This window comes from Falco peregrinus, chromosome 3 (assembly GCF_023634155.1).
Source record: "Falco peregrinus isolate bFalPer1 chromosome 3, bFalPer1.pri, whole genome shotgun sequence".
Taxonomy (NCBI): Eukaryota; Metazoa; Chordata; class Aves; order Falconiformes; family Falconidae; genus Falco; species Falco peregrinus.
Genome location: NC_073723.1, coordinates 54,795,339 through 54,816,460, shown reverse-complemented (window position 1 = coordinate 54,816,460; position 21,122 = coordinate 54,795,339). Strand labels below are relative to the sequence as shown.

General features: G+C 37.3%; 1 long non-coding RNA gene across 6 annotated transcripts; it reads left to right on the top strand.

The window, feature by feature from the left end:
• Positions 1 to 216: 216 nt before the first annotated feature.
• On the top strand, positions 217 to 20,385 carry LOC114013836 (uncharacterized). Of its 6 annotated transcripts, XR_008746529.1 has the most exons (5): positions 217 to 368; positions 9,054 to 9,294; positions 10,257 to 10,321; positions 13,375 to 13,450; positions 13,710 to 20,383. It is a non-coding gene; the product is annotated as an uncharacterized LOC114013836 (long non-coding RNA). The 6 variants fall into 6 exon arrangements; XR_008746527.1 differs by having other exon boundaries at positions 9,054 to 10,321; positions 13,375 to 13,434; positions 13,710 to 20,385; XR_008746525.1 differs by having other exon boundaries at positions 9,054 to 10,321; positions 13,710 to 20,385.
• Positions 20,386 to 21,122: the final 737 nt, after the last annotated feature.

The following is a 21,122-nucleotide window of genomic DNA, read 5'->3' as shown; positions in this document are numbered from 1 at the left end:
ATTTCCAAACCTTAGACAGCATACTGAAAAATATTTTTCCTTGCAGGTCCAGTGTAAGCCTCAAGCACTTTTGTGTGGAAACCACCTCATTTCTGGTTCCCTGTTTGGCTGAGGCAGTTAGGCAACTACTCCATCACATGCCATGGAGATGTCACATTATTGTACATGTGAAAACTGGCCAACCCAAAACAGAGTTCTCACACCCCAGCCCACAAACTCACCCTCAGAAAAAGTGTTAGGAAGTGAGTAATGCAAGTGCGAATCCCCTTGTGTTATGGACATTCCTGGCTCACAGACACCAATGTGAAAGAAAATGAGGAGTTTACCCCTTTCGATTTATATGTTTGACTGGCCAATTCCTTCTCAAGGTGAGGGTATGACCTTTTGAATCATACTTCTAAGACACTTGATTTTTTCATATTATATAGGTAGCACAGCTCATAGCTCCGGATTTTGGATGATACTTATAGGGACAGGTTCTTTGAGACGGGCATTGTGCTGTCTAAAGAAGATATATCAAAGTTTTTTGGTCAGGCCTAAGGGGAGGCAAAGGCTTAGGCATCTTTGACTTCAGTTGTCAATCAGAGTCAGTAGGAAGCACATTTAAGTCCAGAACAAATACCACTGTAGCACATAGGTGCTAAACATGCACACAGGTTTTGCTTCTATCATTACCAAATCAAAATGTAGCACACTACCTGCTAAAGACTTCTCCCAAAAAGCTCAGAAGTTGGGGTAGTACTTTTTCCCCTCTTCTCACAGCTGCATCTAGTTCAGTGTAAAATTCATAAGTGAGATGCGCACTTGTGGGAGATGCATTCTGCAGGATGACACCTTTTTTCACTTTGCCATTATGTGAATATACACAGCAATTGCATTTCCTTTCTACAGCAGACAGTTTTTAAAGTTTGACTTTTTGCCTGTTTCATCTTATCCCTGCTATGAATGGACAGGAAAATTGTATGATCTCCAAAAAAAGGTGTGGTGATACCCTTGACCTATGATTTCCAGGGACCATAATTTGAGAAACCCTGGAGTATGGAATATTCATACACAATTCCTGTGCTGTCCATAGATAAAGCATCTCTTTAATGTTTGATGATGCAATTTCCAAATAGTCTTTTAGTGGAAGACAGTTGGCGTTTGGATCTAATTTCCTTTAAAGAATACAGGGTCAGAGTTCTTCTTACTGGAGTTTGTTCCATAACCACCCAAAGAAAAGTAACCTCTTTTTCCCTCCTAAAGTTCTCTGCAGAGTCTCTGTATCTAATCACAAGTATATATTGTAGATGATTTAGTCTCTTCCTTGGTGAAAGATAATACATAAATGCAGTACTTTTATTACAATGATTACATATATTCTAAAAAGCACAGTACTAAGTTACATTAGTGCAAAATCATTATTTCAACAGAAACATATATTTTTAACGATCCCTGAAGCCAATATAATGGCAATTACCAACGTACTTCACTACCATGATAAAGTAATTTATTAATAATAATAAATTTTCTCAGAATTAGAATATAAAATATTACTTTAGCTACAGTCTGTCAGAGGGGACAGATTTAAGCATTCTGCATTATATGAGACATTGGAACAGACAAACCAGGCAACTTTATATTGGATAATTAAAGGCATTTTGAAAGCCGTTTGGAATAAGGGAAGGAAAATGTAATTCCCAACAGAACTGAGAATCCAACCGTCTCTTCAGAAAAAAAAAACAACAACAAAACAAAACAAAAAGAAAGAAAAGAAAATCTAAACCAAAGAAAAGTTTGGTTTTTTTCTTTTATGTGAAGAAACAGCAAGTGTGGATCCCAGATTCTAAGGATTAAGTTATAAAAAGCCCCTTGGACTGACCTCCAGTATTTTGGAAGAAAGCCCAGTGTGTAATGAGGGAGTAAGAGAAAGAGAAAGACAAAAAAAAGTGATTTTTTTATTTTTTTTGGTACGCTTACAGTGCCTTCAGGGACATTATCTGGGTACTCTGGGTAAACAATGGAATTATACCAGTAGTCTCTCCCTCACCACATGTTTGAATTATGCAACAAATGCTTGATTGGTGGCTTTTTTGTACTGAAAAGTGTCTGATCACTTCATCCCTCTGGTAAAAGAAAACATTACCTAAAGAGAAGTGAATTAGTTACAAAATAAACCAACAACACACAAAAATTTGGCAGCAAAATCACTGTGAGAGATTGAAGCATCCTCCCTAATATAAGCAAGCAGTCCTGAGAACTGGAAGCAAAAGACTCCAGATAGCTTGGGAATTTGGCTGCCTCTGTGGCAGATATAGTAAACAGCTTCAGAAATGATTGTGTATATCTGCTAATCACTTAGGCCATAAGATAACAGCTAAGTTGACATTTTGTGTGCAAGAAGTGAAACTGCTTACGCCTGTTCCCTATTTTCTGTCATTTTTGCAGAACAGTGACTGTCAGCAGTGTACCCTGAGTGCAATAATGTTATAGCACATTGGCAAAAAGACAACCTTGAGACTTATGTGCCCCCAAATGCAAGTCCTGTCTGAAATTCATGTTTTAAAATGATAAATGTTACTTTCTTCTCTGTGCATCATCTAGTAAGAATGCAAAGAGTGCAAAAAAACCCCAGCTTGTATTCGAAGGTTACTTGGGCCTTCCTGTTTTAGATATATGCCCAGAGCTTGCTCTTTAGCTTACTTTCTTATCATGCTTCAATATGCAGTTCCATCACTGCTGTTTAGTAGTAATTTCATGACTTGGTGTTAGAATTGGCTTTGGTATTAGAACCAGTTTAAAACATTTCTCCCTGCTCTTCATTCACAGAGGTACATTTCTGTTTGTACCCAGAGACTGTTGCATCCCAGCTTTGCTGATAAAAGTATTAATGAGACCACACTGTAATTTTCACTGATCATATAATCTTTGTTAAGAACAGCTCCCTTTATGGGGAGCTAGAAGTAGTGTTATAACTAAAGATGTGGAGAACCATTAATCTTGAGGTCAGATAAAAGTTTGCTGTACACCAGGTGATGTAAAAACTCACTTCCCAGATGTGGCATAATATTATTCCAGACTTTGGTTTTAGACATTCAGAAAAGGTCTTATTTCTTCCCTTGCCTGCTTCCTTTTTCTTTACTAAGAAATGCAGGAAGACTGAAATGATCTATTCATGGCTTGAAGGTAATATCACTCATAGTCTGTAATGTTTTCTTCTGACTTTATGCTTTTTCTAAAGTTACAATTAGTTTTAATGCACTGAATCTATCACAAACATCACTTTGCTCTAGAAAAAGGAGCAAAGTATTGACAATTGCCTGCCCAACCTGTATTTCACATTTCTGCCTGCATATAAATAGATGCTTACAGTTGTTACCTTGACTAATTCTACAAACAAATATGTGATTTTAATGCTGAAGAGAGGCTGCATGTGATCCTCAACCACCCATTCTACCTGTCCTAGTGCTGAACATCTATAGACTCTTTGGAAGAAGCACATCTAAAATAAGAACAGGCTTGTGCAGAAATCCCGACTGTCCACCCTTTCCCCTAGTGAAGTTATGAATATTTTTTGCCAATGGGTGGGGGAAAGATTCTCTTCAGATCTTGCTGAATGCTTCTATCAGTGATAAGAAAAGTGTCAAATCACATAAGGAGTAAATATGGAAAGTATATTAAATTCAAGCATTTTGGGAAGCAAAGAAAATACCTAGAGACATAAGAAATAAGCTATAGTGATAAAGGAGAATAGAGGTGGTTGTTTCCATAGGAACCAAAAGAAAAGGGATTTGTCTATGTTCAGAATCACTTGCATGACATTTAGAAAGGGGTCAGAAAGTTTCTCGGTACAATTCTTCCTTTTCCTTGCACTTTTGAAAACTCTAGGTATTTGGAAAGTAAAAAGAGTTTGGAAGGTAGACAGGATTCAAGACTAGGGTAACTGCAAAGTTAATGCTGCCTAATTTACGTGAGGTCTTCTGTGATATCAACCACCTTTAAGTGTTAATGCATGAGTATACAAGGAGCAGACAAGTACTAAGCTACATGTGTCTTCTTGGATTGTTGGGTCTGTGTAATGTGGAACCTAACACTTTTCTCTTTCTGAAGGATGATGAGAAAGCAAGTAAATCTCACCAAAGGAGAACTGGCCAGAGGACGTATTACTATTTTTATGTCCCTAGATGTACCAACTAAAATATTATTTTTCCTATAAGGGGATATTCTGACACATGTCCAGGCAGAAAAATGTAATTTGTTCAGAGAACAGAATCAAAATGCTTTCAAAGCCCAGATATTCCAGAAGGAAGTATATGTGATGCCTCACACTGAAAGAGATCTGGGGCTGAAAGCAGGCAGATAGCTAGGTAGGTGTTAGCAACGCCTTGCGGTGGCAATAAAAAGCAGTGTGATCTTGTGTTGTAAACCAATGGAACAATCATTCTGAACAGCAGCATTGTTATTGCACCTCTGGTCAGATCACAAGTGGCCTATTGCCTTCAGTTGTACCACCTACAGAAAGGTACTGATAGATACCAGGCTACAACAATGGAAGGAGGGAGTTAAAGATGAGGAACAATTGAAAGATCCCTACCGTTTTACTTAGCCAAACAGCAAATACGGAAATGGATGACCTGATATACAACAAATATAATTATGAAACAGGGTGAGGAAATGAGCCAAACTTAGAATGACATTATGGTTAAATAAATATAGGCTGCATATAAAAACAGTGCATTTTTTTAATGGAAGTGTTTTCCCCATGGGAATATCATAATTTTTACAGCAAGCTTGGGGAAAACACTAGAGAGCATGTGTCAGAGCGCAATCATGCACTAGTAGTTAAAGAATGCATTTAGCATGTCTTTCTCATTATCATTATCATTATTATTCTAGGAATCATATTCAGTTAAAAATAAGAGGGAGGAATGAGGGAAAGGTGTAGTTACATGCTCCTCATCAGGTTGGTAAGTGATTGCAAGAGTTAATTTCTTTGTAATCAGGAATAAAAAGAAAAATATGGAAGGCAAAGTGTGAGGTAAAGGTCAGTGGGAAGTAGGTCTGAGTGCTCACAGTTCTGCGATGAAGTCATAGGAACTTTATCAGGTGACATTTGTGGGGACATCTCTTCAAGGAAATGCATTTTCCAGAAGTCTGGACTTATTTTCCTTACAGCTTGAATATCTGTAGACTCCAGAGATGAGGTTTCTGGTAATGCTGCTTTCTTAAAGGCCACACATCAAAGGAAAGCTTTGCCTTGAGTTAACTTTAAAAGTTAGTGAGAAGAAATACTCGAGACAGCCAGACTGTCCAATCTGGAATCCTTCCAGACTGGTGGTGCCGTGAACATGGCTGGGCAGAAGCCAGCTGAGAGCCTGGATTAATCGAGGGAGTTTGTTACCTTTTTGCTTCCATCTGAAAAAAGCAGCTGCTAGCCTGGTTAAAATGGGTTTCAAATTAATTCTTGACAAATTCAGATATAGTCTCAAGACCCTTATTCTTTTACCATCATGGATATTGTTGTTGTTCTGGCAACCCACAGTAGGATCTTGAAGATGACACACTACAGTGTGTTGGAAAGTCAGTCATGTAAAAAGTCAAGAAATAAGCTAGTAAGGAAAATTCATGTTATCCTTACTGGATTTGCCAATTAGTTTAAACAAGAATGATAAAGTTATGTTTCCTTCATTGGCACTGTAGTTCTTTCTTTAGTTTTCTATAAGCCTGTTGTGGAAGACAGAATTTAAATGCCATGAATCACTGCCAACAGAAAAAAGAAACTTCTCGGGTGGGGGCAGAGAATGTCAATAGTTTGTTTGAGCCTTGGATTCATTTTGCAGACACGCAACTCAATTCAAGGAGATTTGGTAGGATGAGATAAACAAGTGTTGACAAAACATAGAAAAGAAACAGACTTTCACATACTTATGGAAGGTAGGTAAGCTGCTTCTCTGAAAGGGAGCACTTTAGAGGCTGATCTCATGCCAGGCTTAAGCTGCCGATTGCTATGTAGCTTGTCTGCGTTTCATTCCTTTCCTTGGGTTATACATGGCTACTCATCCTTCCCAAATGAAAAGTGTGAGGGAAGAAAAAGGAGGGGAGGAAACAACATCTTTTTCTCCAGTTTTGATTGTATCAGAAAGAGATGATCCAAGTGTAACTGATTTCTGTGGAAGCTATCCATAGACAAATCAAGACAGTCTGAATATACATCTACAGGAAAGCCCTTGATTTTAATGCTGCACATTAAGTGGAGAATTCAGCTTTGAAACATTTTTTAGAGTACAGTTCTCTTTTACTTTTCTGCCAAGACATCCATACAAAGTTCTGTGCTTTTGGGCTGAAAAAGAGTGGTTTCCTAAAAGAGACTGATGGATGCAGCTCTCTGAGCTATTTTACTCCCTGATTTGGTAAATAGATTTTTATGGGATAATTTACATTATTAAAACTAATCACACCATTAAAGTATTTGTCTGAAATGGGGTCCTATGCATTACTGAGATCGTCTTTTCCTGAACAGGAAACAAGATTAGGGCTTTGCAGACAGAATTATCAGTTCTGATTGCATGGATTTGATGTAATATTTCTTTCTCATTTTGAATTTGCTTAGTTTAAAGTTACATTTTCTTCTTGGATTTGTCATCATTCACAAATTTTTCTGCATACTTGTTACCTATGGAATTGGACACAGGTACTAGTGCAGATGATCAGTTAACCTTCATTTTGAAATAATGTTCCCATGTAGATTAAGTCAGGTTTTGACCGGAGTGACTGCAGAGTAACTCAGTTCAGCTCAGCTGTACTAATCTAGAGAGTTTGTAAACATGTGAATGACAGTGGGTTTGTCTTCCCAAGTAGGATAAAAAGTGTGGAAGGTTGCTCCATCTGTCTAGGTTTTCTGTTTTTATCAAGGCTAGTATGATGCTGGTAATGCATTGGTTGAATGAAGGGTAACCTGTCAGGGAATAGAAAAAAGAGATAGAAGTAACTTTTAATCCGTATATCCTGTGCAGTTTCTTGTGTAGATTTTTGTATCCTTAGTTAAGCCCAAATACTTAAAAAATTGAGGACAAGACCTATCTGTAGACTAATATGAAAAAACTCTACCTAAATTGTGAAGTATCTATGGCAAGGAAACATGAAAATTAAATGATTTAATGAAGAGATAGTTTCTTATATATGTTTGAAGTCCTTTGTGAACACAGATGTCCATTTGCACGTGCTGCTTGCTATAGGAAATATGTTAAGTGTGTCCATGAGAATCTATATACAACTCAACTTCTTCAAAATGAAACTCTCCATGTGCAGCTAGTGTATTTCCCAAAGGATCAGTTATGAGGGTTTCTTAAATCCTCTTCAGAGTAGCAACATAAATCAGTCCAAACACTAATTCTCATGAATGATGCTCACTATACGTCACGGTGTATAAAAACTGTTTTAACCTCTGACTGAGAAATAACAATAACCTGAGTCTTATTTCCATGTAGACTTTTCCATATGTTTTTGGTCCAAGCAAAATAGAATAGAGGAGAAAAAATGGTGCAAGGCTTAACCTTCTGTCTGTGATCAACAGCCCTCAGGGACTTTATGTTGTCTGATGAAAACAGTACAAAAATGCTGACGGTACTATACATGCAATAAAGAACTCCATGCTGACATAATGTTAGAGAAGAAAGGTGAAAAAATTTCAGTCATCATGTTAATAAACCCCTTAAATTAAGTATGTCTGTAAGTTCTTATTTAAAGCTTTCTTAAGAAAATGAGTAGAAATGCACTAAGCAAGCAAGTATCATGAAACTTCTAGCAGTAGTGTGGGTCAAAGATAACATTGCATGTGGTCCATAACTGAAGCTGGAGTGAAGGAAGGTGAAGTACTGCCCAGTGAACCCTACCCAGTCACTACCCTGTGTTTGGATCCCAGAGCCACCCAACCCCTTCAGCAAATCTTGAACTTGGCTTTTGTGCAAAAGGATCAAAAATAACAAAGGTGAAATCCATAAACCAACTCTAGGGCAAAATAAATGTCAGGAAAAAGAACCTGGACCATCACATTCACATGCAAAGATGCCGCACATCGTTTTCCTTATTCATTGGCCAATAATGACAATTTCAAAAGATTATATTTCCATTTACTGCAATAAAAAACCCATTCATTCTATAGTTACTGAAGCTGCTTATTTCAATATCAATTTATTAGCAGTATTAATACAAACGCTTATTATTTGAAAATGTGAAACAATGTCTTTGTCACTAATTTTAGAACTAATTTTAATTTGAACTTGACATTAATATAAACATGATAATGCCACTTTGCCACTATGTATTGTCATCATGTATTTTTATTTTCTCATAGGAACTGACAGAATATGATTCATAATGACAATATTAATGTAAGGCTATGAATAACAATAAGGATTTATAATAATATTAACATACATAACATCATCTGTATTGAATCTGTCTACATTAATAACTTAGATTTTCTTTTTCCCTATGTGGTATACATTTTCATATGTCTATAAATGTCTTCATTAATATACATTTATGATTACTACTAAGCTTATGCATAGTCTCTTTTATTATGCAAATAGAGGTTATAACACACTCAAAGACAGTGACTCTCCATACATCACTTTAATCTTTAATAAGTCCTATAAAAAGCAAGTAGGTTAAAAACTCAGCCCCATTAATTAAAATAGGTTTGCGTTCTTGAACTAAAAATTTTCATAGCAGAAGATGTCTATGGAGCTATTTATTACCTAGCTTTATTTATCTATATAACATCTCTTACAAAAAACTATGCCAAAAAGGTATTCTGAATTGGCAAAAAAAAAAAAAAAAAAAGTGAAAAGAAAGAAATTTATAGCTTGGAGTGAAAGTTTTATCTCTACACACATCCAGGTACAATTGGGAACAATAAGACAGTCACAAAGGCGGTTCGACATGATGCGTAGTTGTTGGAGGGCATATGGTACATTTTACTCTTAACTGAGACTTTTTTTTTATCCTTTTAGTGCTTTATGTTAGAATGTTAACAAGATTTGTTAGTCCAGCTTGTTTTCTTTAAAGTACAGTTGTTAAAAAAGCCAAGGAGGAAAAGCAGTGTCACAGCCATCTGTGAAAAGCACCAGAGCAATAAATGTGTCGAACTGTGATGAGAACTACACCAGTAATGATGAAGGTCTCTGGGGAAATCTTCATATGCTGTTGATCTTCTACTGGACCATCAAACACATCACTAACATTACATGGAAATAAAGCCTTTTTCCTCCATCTTCCTTTGTTGTGTTTAAGAAGAAAAGCTCATCTGAACAGGTAAGTAAACAGACTATCTCAGGATGAGGATGTGAGCAACATCTTCTAGTCCCAAAGAGTTTCTAAACTATCCTTCTGTTCTTGTGGGAGTACAATTAGATTAAATAGTCCCTATCGTCCAGATTGAGATAAAACTAACTGGATGTGAAGGTTTCGATTAAAAAAGCTACTTTAGAATGTCTATAGAAAACTTGTACGTTCATATTGAAACTTCAGCTTGGGAGTTTTCCTGGACGGGGATGTGAGCCAGCTGCCGAAATCCACACAGGTCAGTAACAGAGTCACACCTAATGCGGAATTCCTGAGGCTCAATACTGTACTCCTTTCTCTAGCCTGTGTCATCACTCATTAGCAGATATATCTTGTCATGTATGATTAAAAGTGAATTAATTAAAACTCCTGTGTCAAAAGGTTAACTATATGATTTATGCTATATTATTATGAGTGCCTTCAGAGAAATGTTAGGCTGGATTCCTATTTACACCAGAAGACATGTTCCCTTTTAACTCAGAAAGATGAGTTTAACTAAGGGAAAAGAGGAAAAGCAGGCTGAGAGAATACTGCTTTTACTCAGAAATGGCCTCAAGGACCCTTTTCAGGTCCCTGTTGTTGGGATGTTGGGATGGGCAGAGGGAACCCCACTCTGGGAACTGGCCTGGCAGCTATTGTTGCATATAGGGTACAAGGAGGGACCATGGAGGATGACTCCTGCTTCTGGAAGGGGCTTCGCAGCCCTGCACTGCAGTGCTCCAGGCCACCAGACAGCACAACCTGTCTCTTCCCTTTGGTGGCAGCCATCACAGCCAAGTTCAACAGCCAAGTGACACAGCCACGTTCTGGCAGAAGTAAAGGTGGGAGTGGGATCATTTCCCACTCCTCCCAATCTGCCTGCTGTTTAAATAGTGGCTGATATGTCTATGAGTGACTTTTGTGCCAGGGTCAAAGCTGCAATTCCCTTGCAGGAAGTGCTGTATGCAGATACTACTATGGATGGCTGCTGTCACAGCTGTGAATGCTGCAATACAAGGTACTGCTTCTGCAGTTACACAAAAAACCCAACTGCTAGAAGGAAGATTTATCAACATGTTTAAAAATCTTCCTGAGAAAAGACACTTAATAGTGGTTTTGGTTTTGGTCCTTTGGGGCTCACATAGCATACTGGAAAAAGTGTTAGGCACGGAGTAGTATGCAGGATATTAGATTAAAACTCTTCATTTGTGGGGTTTCATAGGTATGCAAGTCTTGTTTCTGCAATATGCATTGTGTGGTTGAATTTCTGTGTTTTATTTTTGTTTACTATCCTATTATACAGTAAAAGCCATGAATTCAGTTAAGAAAGTGGAATTTGCTTTATAAATCCTACTGATAGATTTCTTCATAGGGTAATGGGAATCTGCTACATCTCTATAATACATTAACACAGCACCAATCTTTGATTAAGTGTTTTTAAACTGTATTATTTTTCATTTGTTCAAAATGCCATTTTGACACTACCTCTTATACCACTGTAAATGCTATGTATGTAGGTATTTTCAGAACATTTGGAAGTAACTTACTGATCAATGCTTGATTATTCTTGCTTTTTGACAAACAACTAAATCTCAGAATTGTTCCATTGTCCTTATGGCCTACTCTAAATCCTGTTGATAAGCAGTTTAATTGATTTCAGTGGTCTGTAACTCTAAGACTTTATCAGAAGAGCTTAAAGCCATTAACAAGCTGTAAATTATAGCTGACTAACTGACTTAGGAAGTCACTGGGAGTGTTATGAAGGGATGACTTTATGAAATTGAGACCAATATTTATAGCTGATGAAGCCAATTTAAAAATATTTGAAAAGATTTCCTTTTATTTTTGGATACTGTTTAGTGCGTTCTTGCCCAAGTCAAATTTATACTTTGGACCTTCTTTATTTTACAGCCATTTATAAAGAGCAGGACCAAGTTGGTGGAGAGCAATTGTTCTCTTCCCAGGAAAACTGGATGATTCTGTTAATATATGAGCCTCAAAATATTCATGTTAACCTTTACATTGTCCCCTACTGGTTTCAGCATCATCATTAACTGAAGTGTGACTCACTTCCCTGAGGATAAATTGTTCCATTTAAGAGGCCACATCAAAAACATGACCCGCACAAGTGGGGAAGAGGGCTGTGCGGTTTTGCAGATGCTTCTTAAGAAGTGCTATTGGTACAGGTGTTGCAAATAAGGGGAACATAATAACAAAGGTTACAACTTCATTAGGCTATACTGTCCATTTAATTGCTTTTACTCCCATATACCCCATGAAACACCCATGTGAATAAGTGATATACAAGGGTACTCAAAAGGCATGAGAAAGCTGCAGACAGCTGGGCTGTCTGCTATAGGAAGAAAGCGACTGTGGGTATGCATATAAATGAAATTATTGGCTGGTCTTCTGCACTATTTTTGCCACTGCTAATCTTCTCCATGAAATGTCTTTTCATGGCCTGCCTCCTTTGAGGAGGAACCTCATGATTTGATGCAATTTAGGACTGTCCTGCTCATGCTGGATTCAGAGCAGCATTATATATTTCAGCCTCCGGGGTTCATCAGCTCACGATGTGAACAATAAACATAATGTCTAGAAGATAAATTTAAATGAAACTAATGCACGGAAACAGATACAATCATCAGCTAGGCCTTTGCAAAATGTTGTGCGCTCAGGGCAGCAGAAAAGGAAACAACCTCTGATAGTTACGTCTATATAATACCACAAACTGTGTAATTGATATAATTTAGGACCAGTTTCAATAAAAGTGCCACCCTTACCAGAGCTTCTGTGAACTTCTGGACATAGGTTTTACTGAATCTTGACTTTTGTATTTTCTTTAAATTATAGACATAAACTGAAAGAGCAACGTATTAATAAATACCACTCTATTGCCACACAAAAATTGGGCCAAAATAATGTTATGGTTCTGATTTAAACAAAGAAAAATAGGAGATTTAAGGGAATAAATACCCAGGGTGACTTTACAGCATAAATTCTGGCAATCTGAATTGCAGCCCACTGAAGGCAGATTTTGTCTAAATGGCTATAATTATTTTGGGCACTTCCTGTCTAGAGACAGTTCAGCTTCTCAAACAAACCTCTTTCTTTTGTCCCTCTGTTTGCCCTTATCCAAATCCATATTCTCTAAGCCTCTGTTATATTCTAATACTGAAAATCATCGATGTGATATATTGGGGAAGTGTTATTATCCTCAGTTTTGCATGTGGAGAATTGAGTTCAAGGCAGAAGTAAAAGGAATTGACCACAGTTCCACCTAGAAAGTCTGTGGCACAGGAGGGAATAGAATGCAAGGCATCTAAATCTAAGGTTTTCCTAACTTCTGACCTATCTAACCTCCATAATTAGTCTCTGTCCCCATGTCCCAGCTGAGTGTGCCTAAATATAACTCTAAGATATTGTGTTGATGCTTCATTCATTCAGTTTTCCATTGGCTTCTTCCCATTACTGTGTTTTTGTTCTGTCTTAGTTTTATACAAGGTTTTCCTTTGTATTAGGAGATGGCATTTATAAAGTAAAGAAACAGGTTAGTTGGTTATACTGCCCCAAATCCCTACTGTTGATTCAAATCTAACAAAACTGTGTACTACATAATTTGGAGATGTGAAAAAAAATTAACTAAAATAAAGAATAATAATAATAACAACAACAATAAACCCAACAATAATAAAACCAACAACTGCAACAACAATAATAATTATAATGAACAGGAGAGGAATAAAACCCAAGGGAAAAAATCCCCAAGTGATGCACAGTACAGTTTCTTGACACCTGCTGACCGATGCCCAGCCAGTCCCCGAACAGTGATCAGCAGCTCCTGGTCAGCCCCCCCTGTTCATATACTGAGCAGGACATTCTATCATATGGAATATCCCTTTGGCTAGTTCTGGTCAGCTGTCCTGCCTCTGCTCCTTCCTGGCTTTTTGTGCATCTGCTCACTGGCAGAGCATGGAAACTTGAAAAGTCCTTGTTTTGGGGTAAATGCTGCTGAGCAACAACTGAAACATCAGTGTGTAATCAACATTTTTCTTATACTGAATCCAAAAGACAGCACTGTGGCAGCTCCTGGGAAGAAAAATTAACTCTATCCCAGACAAAACCAGGATGGTATGATAACAGACAGGTATAAATCTCCCCTTTGTTTTTCAAATACATAATTCTTAAATCTTAATCTTTAATTAGGAAAAAGAGAGAAGAGAAGGGAAGGGAAGGGAAGGGAAGGGAAGGGAAGGGAAGGGAAGGGAAGGGAAGGGAAGGGAAGGGAAGGGAAGGGAAGGGAAGGGAAGGGAAGGGAAGGGAAGGGAAGGGAAGGGAAGGGAAGGGAAGGGAAGGGAAGGGAAGGGAAGGGAAAATGTGTTCATCCATCCTTTTTTTTTCACCAGATCTACTGGACAGGAAGGTCTTGTAATGAATTAGTTTTGTAAGGCATTTGATAGCCATTTCTGTCCTCTTTAGCTGACCATATTCCTGCTTTCACTGCATAAGAGACTGTTCTGGGAGGACTTTATTTGGACAGAAGAAGAAAATATCCCTTCTCAGATAGAATGAGAGCAAACCTAGTTGTCTTCAAGAGCTTGATACACAAGCTCCAGTTATGTCAAAGCAAAGTCTTAGTGAGATCAGTAGGGACAGAATTTCTGAAGAAATCTATATAAGTGCCTTAAAAGGTTAATGTTCTTGCTGACTAAGATCTCCAAAATTAATTCTTCTACAAGCAGGTTTGCAGCCTCCTTTGAACCCATATGACTATGAAGTTATACAAGAAGTGTTGTTCCACTTTCTGTAGATCTCAGTCCTGACTTTTAATATCCAAAATTTTAGTAATCATAAAGTATCCAAATGTGAAGAAGTTTCTGCAGTTAACTGAGGCTGACTTTCAAAGCTATGAGCTTTTTGATCTCCAAAAGATCTGAAAGCATTTTGTAGTTTACACTTGCATAGAGGTGTTTCAAAAGATATATAATCAACTTATGTTCATAAAAAAGCATAATGAGTTATTTTTATTTTTTAAAATATAGAGAACATTTATTTGTGTGATTTTTTCCCCAGAAAACCCCAAAGGTTTATGAGACAAAAGATCCAAAGAGCATTAACTTTGAAAGAGCATAGGTACACATGCAAATTTTATATTCATATTGTTTCTTTCTCATATAAATAGTGGAAGTATTCCATTGAACTGAAGAAATGTAGCGCGATGTCTTTAATGAATCATATTTTTCTGTCACCTTTAGTGGAAGGAAAAACTTACAAAGCTTAAGGGGCATGAACTGACGTAACAGAAAGGTTCCAGATAATGAGGAAATACTGAAAATTCTTCAGATCTCTGTTCTTTGTATGATGTATGATTTTGGAACAATCTGTATGTTTTAAGCAAGAAGAGATTATAATCAAGAGAAAAATATGAGCTGAAACCATTTTGTAAGTCAAAAGTATTTTTTTCTGAGTAATTTCTAGTTTGCATGAATAATTTAGATTAGTTTAACTCATCAACAAAGGTTAGGATATCCACATTTTGAAATAATTGAACTTTGCTGAACCATCAAACATATAATTTCCACTTAACTAATAGTTTTCATTGATTTATTTTTTTCCAAGAGAATAAGCAGGTCAGTTATATCTGGAATATCTGATACGTAAAGAAGATACATTCTTCACACACTGATTTTCTTCTCTAGAAGCGAAGGAATGCAACATTTAAAAAAAAATGAAGTGAATTTGCAAGACTGTGCAGAGCTGGCAATAGTTTCTTATTATTTTGCCAAAAGAATGTTGAGAATGTTGGTTACACTTGAACTGAATACAGTGATTTATTTTAGAGGCTGTGTTATTCAATTTGGTGTTTAGCTTCCTTTTCATCATCTCTGTACATATATCCATTGAGAGCAGAAGTTGCTGGGCATTGCTTATAATTGTTTGGTATTTCTTGCAGGTATACTATGTGGGTTCCTTTGAGATACACAATACAAATCCTTCTTGGAACATGTGTGGCCCAAATAAGAAAAAAACCCCCAACCCCCAAATTCCCCCTCCTAACTTCTCCAACAACTATTTTCAAAGAAGCTCTCCAGCTCCCTTATCTCATTAGTACACCTGATGGCTCTGCCCAGCAACTTTCCCATCTCTCTCCAGAGCCCTGGCAATGCCCAAAATGACTGCTAAAAGCAATGTGTTTGACTATTGTTTCAAGCAAAATATGGACAGAATGTAATGCTCTTTGTCTGAGTATCATATTTTTCTTTGCTACAAGCTGTTGTCTGGCTGAATATATGTCTGATGAAACTGGAGAGCCTTATGCTTTCCTGAATTACTGAGCACTGTCCTACTTATGTAAAATTTTTAAAAAATATGTTATGATTAATGTATATGCATATATGAAAAACATATCAGGTTATAACATTTAGAAAATGCCAATATCAAGACTGTCTGAAGAAATATGAGATTTTTTTTCTGCATTAAATGTCTACTTTGCACACATGGTTTTCCACAGGTCTTGCTATTACCATGCTATTTTTGGTAGGGTGCTGGTGTCATTCATTACAGACATGGATAATGTCTGTTGTTCTATTTAATGTATGGTTTATTTTCAGTATACGCTCCATGTCCTATTAACCACACCATGTATAATTTTGCTCTGGTGACAGAATAGTTTTCTTCTTGGCTTGCTTGCCTGCCTGTCTGAATTTTCCATCCACTTTTGCCGACTGGAACTTTTCAAGGCTCTGGTGTGATCAGCCTAACCACATTTCTTTTCCATGAAAACCGGTGCATGAAGAAACGGGGGAAAAAATTACAGGGGTAAAGATGGTTCAGTTCCGGATCTTGTTCCATCTGGTATGTGAAGGTGACATATATACCCAGGTGATCCCAGATGCAGAATTTATGTGTATCCACAGAGACATGAAATGTTTTTAAAAAATCCTATCAGTCTTCCATGTGGCTTTCTTAGGTAGCCAAGTACTGCAAAATGTTTGCTTTAAATGTGTTATGAATTTATCTTCAAAATGCCCATGAGGTAATGTAAGAAGATAGTCTCCATTTGCATATGAGTAAGAAGTGTACCAAGAAGCTGCAGCTTAAACTTTCAAACAGTGGAACACAAAACGATTGATTTTTCCAAAGTTTTTAGTATGTCAAACAATTTTCTGTATGTAAGTGTTTCACATGTTTTTAATTACACCTGAATTTATTCAGGATCACCGTAAAACTGAACTTAGATTCTCAAGATGGTTACCCAGAAAATAAGAAATTAGAAGAGCCATTTATGAAAAGCTTAATATATGTGACTTAACTGACACAGTATCTTATTGACAGAATCAGAGATGGAATTCAGTTCTTTGGGGAGAATTCAACTGCCTTAAGCATGCATTCAATCATGCATCCCAAGTTTTGGGGTTTGTTTTTAGAACAAATACACCAAGTTTTTGTACAAATATTGCCAGAGACCTAGTTCTGAACTGTACCATGTTGCTTCACTTATTCTCTGCACCTCATATGAGTTCCAGCCTTCAGATCATGTTATGCTTTTTCCTACTAAGGTAAAAATGATCTTACTATCAGAAATCTTCTCATTGTATTTACATTAATGGTACTTAGAACATCAAAAGAATGACTAAACTTAAGATGAAATTCAGGTGAAGGGGGACAATTTGACTCCCCTTTAGCTGGAAACATGGAATGTATTGATCTGTCTTCATCTGTAATGACCTGCACATTTACAATTCTCTGGTTTAAAAGATCTGGAAATCTAATCCAAATACTGGAAGTTACATTCACAAATAAGTTGTAAAGTATGCACACTCTTTATATAGAGCATGATCAGAAGACCCAGACTAGAAAAGGCTGCATTGGATCTAGGACTGGAAGGCTACATTTCCATTTTTTTTTTTTTTTTGTAAGATTAGTGTCTAGCTTAATAGGTACTGTTTACAGTCAGGGTTATGCATCAGCAAGATGTCATTACTTTCAGTGCTTAGGTTGAGTCTTTGTTGAACCAAACATGTTGAACCATGTTGAACCAAAATGTGTGGATGTAGAGGTCTGACCACCATTAGCTTGACGAGTTTGTATCTGGCCCTTGCACATGGTAGATGAGTACAAAGGTGACTAAATGTCCTTTTGTGTTTCATTGGCATTTACATTTCCATTCAGCCCTTAAAAATCTAGATGCACCTTAAATTCTGCTAGTAGTTTTTCTTCCATGCCTGTTTTGGGTATGCTCATAATGACCCAAGTCCAAATACAGTCAAGTGTCTCAGTTCCAACTTCCCAGCTATTTCCTGGAACAAGGAAGATAGTGCTTTATACTCTCTCCCACAACATCTGATTCCCTATGAGTTCTCTGAGGAGAAAGAAGACAGCCAGCAAGGGGAGGGAAAGCAAACTGAAGAGAGTGATCTGAGCCAGAAGTCCTACCTCCCAAGGAATCCTCTAGCCAACACTGAAGCCTTCCCTCTGAGGCACTGTGATATTCACAAGTGCAACAGATGCTGGGAGTTGTTAGAACTTCTTGGGTTTTGTTCAGTTTCCTACTGAAATGCAGTGTGCTGTGCTCTGTCTTTAGAGATGGGAGGACGGTTACTTACCTCACTGATTTCTCCTGAATATTTTGAGGCAGGCTGAAACCTTAAGTGAATGCACGATATTAGGCTGCTTTTTCTCACCAGAGCAGAGGAAGGCCTATCTCTCTAAGCAAGCAGTGTGGCCCAGGGCAGTAGTGAAACAGTTAGCACTGAGTGCCCAACATCCATGCTGTCCACGTTGCAAGGAATTGCTTTGCATGAACTCCAGTCTAGTTCTGTAGGTTGAATGTCCTTTGTTGTTTGGAACCCATGAGGTGCATTCATGGAGAATTTCTGATTTCATCTCAAAGAGAGTTAGTTCAGGTGGTCCAAAAGGGTGACTTTGTGTACTCCTGCCCTGAATTAAAAAAATAATGGAGCCACTCTTCAAACCATGGAAGGTGGATTTGGGCTATGAAGGAGAAACCCAAGAGGAAGAAACTTGCTAGTGTGAGTACCTCCTTGAAGACCCTGAATGGTACAGGGACCCAACGTGCAGCAGGAAGCAGAAGCAGAGATCAAACTCCAAGGATATGGAAATAAAGACCACTTTATAGGAACACAGAAGGGTCTGCATAGAGCTTGCCTGATGCAAGAAGCTGCTCAGAGTTTCTGTAATGCATCCCTGTAATGAAATTCTGTAACGCATTTCTGTAATGAAAAGAACTGCTTGAAATGATGTCCACCATGCTAGGATCTAGTGGACAACTGTCAGATCTGTCTTCATGCCTTTTACATAAGTGTCTCTTTCTCATCAGATACAAATTTCAACTATTGACAGATCTAGCTTTTTCTAGCTTGTTACTTTTGTGTTAGAATAAAAATTAATTGTGTAAATGGGAAGTCTGACGTGCCTTTTTTTGTTTTCAACTAATGGTAAGGGACACATGGGTTAGGGTTTCTAGATCTGCCGTGTTAAATTAGTTTGAGACATGTTCAGCCTGCTGTCATTTTGTCTAGCTTATGCTGCTTCTTGTCCCTTTGACTTCAGTAAAAAACCTACAAGAAACAGGATGGACTTTCTGGAATATTTCTCTATGTTAGTTTTCACACATGATTTCATCTGCAGGTTTTCCACTATAAGAAGGAGTGTTCAGCGTGGCCCTCAGTTCTTATCCCTTCCCCACTGGAACAAAACTTGCTGGCAACAAATATCATTTTGTTTGAATGAAGGAGACTAAAAAGTGATGTCAGATTTATTTCTGCACTTTAAACAAACATTTTAATCTGCTGTGCTCTTTTTCGTTTTAACAGTGATTGTATTCAGTTTATCATTCCAGACGTTTCTTCATGCAAACTCCCTCACCAGGATTTGAAAACACTTTTTTCTTTCAAGAGAAATATTTCACACACTCTCTCCCTTTGTCTGAAAAGCAGAGTCATGTGGGAACTGATTGCTATTCACTGAAATGATATTTTCACTCAGAATTAATATAGCCTTATTTAATTTATGACATCACATAACATGATAAATTATGAATTAAAAATATCATTATTCGGTGTGTGAATGCTTGTCATCCATTTTGATACCAAATTAATCCTGAAGCTTTTGGAAAAAAGCTTCCAGCAGCACACAGTAGCATCATTAGTAGCAGAAGCTCAGGAAGGTCCCAAATGTTTGCAAATGGGCAATCCTACATCATGCACTGCTCTGGCTTTTGTGATTTACTAGATTTTCATATGTAATATATTGTATTCAAATCAAAATAGATTAATTGTTTGACACTCAAACACAGCTTTTCTTTAGATAGCAGGATTTAAATATGACACGTGTTGCACGTCAGTTCTAGCAAGGAAGGAGGTATGTATCCCTCTACCAGTACTCTACCAAGAAGCTCATTTACAAATGACTAATTTGCATATTTGCCCCCAGCATGCAATTTTAAATATTTTTAAAATTATTTCTGACAAATTCCTGTTGTGCCTTCATTTGCTTCCGAAAGCAGCCAGACGTGAAAAATACCCTGCATGCACCTAGGTGTATATCTGCAAAAAGCCTCTAGGTTCTGGAAAAAACATGAGAATATTTTTTTCTGTTAATTTAGTATTTCCAATTCTGATTTCACTAGAAATGATGAAATGATGAGCTAGAAAGAGTAACACAAAGCCAATTAAACTACTTTGTATCCTAGACTGCATGAATTTGTCTGGATGAAGTGTCAAAGATTTGTGGTATTTCTTGTTTAATCTGAACTGATTCACCCATTCCAGTGAATCTAAGAATAGATTTTCTGTCTTTGTATGATTCTTGACTGCCTGTAATCTAAGGAAATGAAAAAGGGATGAAATTACTTTTACATTTGTGGTGGGACAGTACTTGGTTAAATTTTTTTTTTTTTGGTACTCAGATTTTAAACAAAGGATCCTGGTAACAGCTTCCAGCTTATTCTGCATTACAAATAAACTGAATCAACAGCACCTCTAGGTTGAGTTTCTAGCTGTGCTTCTTGACTCAGATATCTCACACTGCATCTGATTTTCTCTTTTTACTGATTATAGCTGTTATGTTTTTTGTTTAACCTAGGCTAGCTTTTCAGTTACGGGGAAAACAAATCAAAGTAGGGGGCAAAGATCCAACATTACACAGACATCATAAATTCCAGTAATCTGAACCAGATAAATATGGCTTAGAAAAACATTGTGAAACTTTATTGGTAAGTTTGTCTTTAATATGCATTGCAGAACTTTAATAGCAGCCAGTTTTGGTCGTTGTTCATTTCAGACAGGAAAGGTGAAATGTGATTAGAGCTACAGCTAATTTGGGTGGTCTGTGTACTACCAGTTGGTGTCTGCCTACGTTATTTACAGCTAGAACAGCTATATGTGGTGAGCGAGCTGTATGTTAGAAAGAAAGAGAAGCAGCTGCAAAGAAAGAAAAAACAATAGTGACGGGAAAAGCTTATTCAGAGGTTTCTGCCAGGGGAAAAAAAATAGTTGTGGAAAGGGCAAGCTGGAGGACATGCTGAGGGTAACTTGCCAGTGCCCAAGGCTGAACATCCAAAGTAAAATGCATTCGCTTTAAATACTGTTGCTTATTCTGGTGCAAATCATGTGAATTGCACCAATGTCTGTGAGAGGCAATGTGTTTCATCTGCTGAAATTTAAAGAGCAAGCCGATTTAGAGCTCAGTAGAGAGGGTGGGGTGGGAGAAAGTAAATAGGAGTTAAGCCCTGAGAGGTTTGCTTGGGTGACATGTATATAAACAAACACCTAGAAGATCTTTGGTGATAATCACAG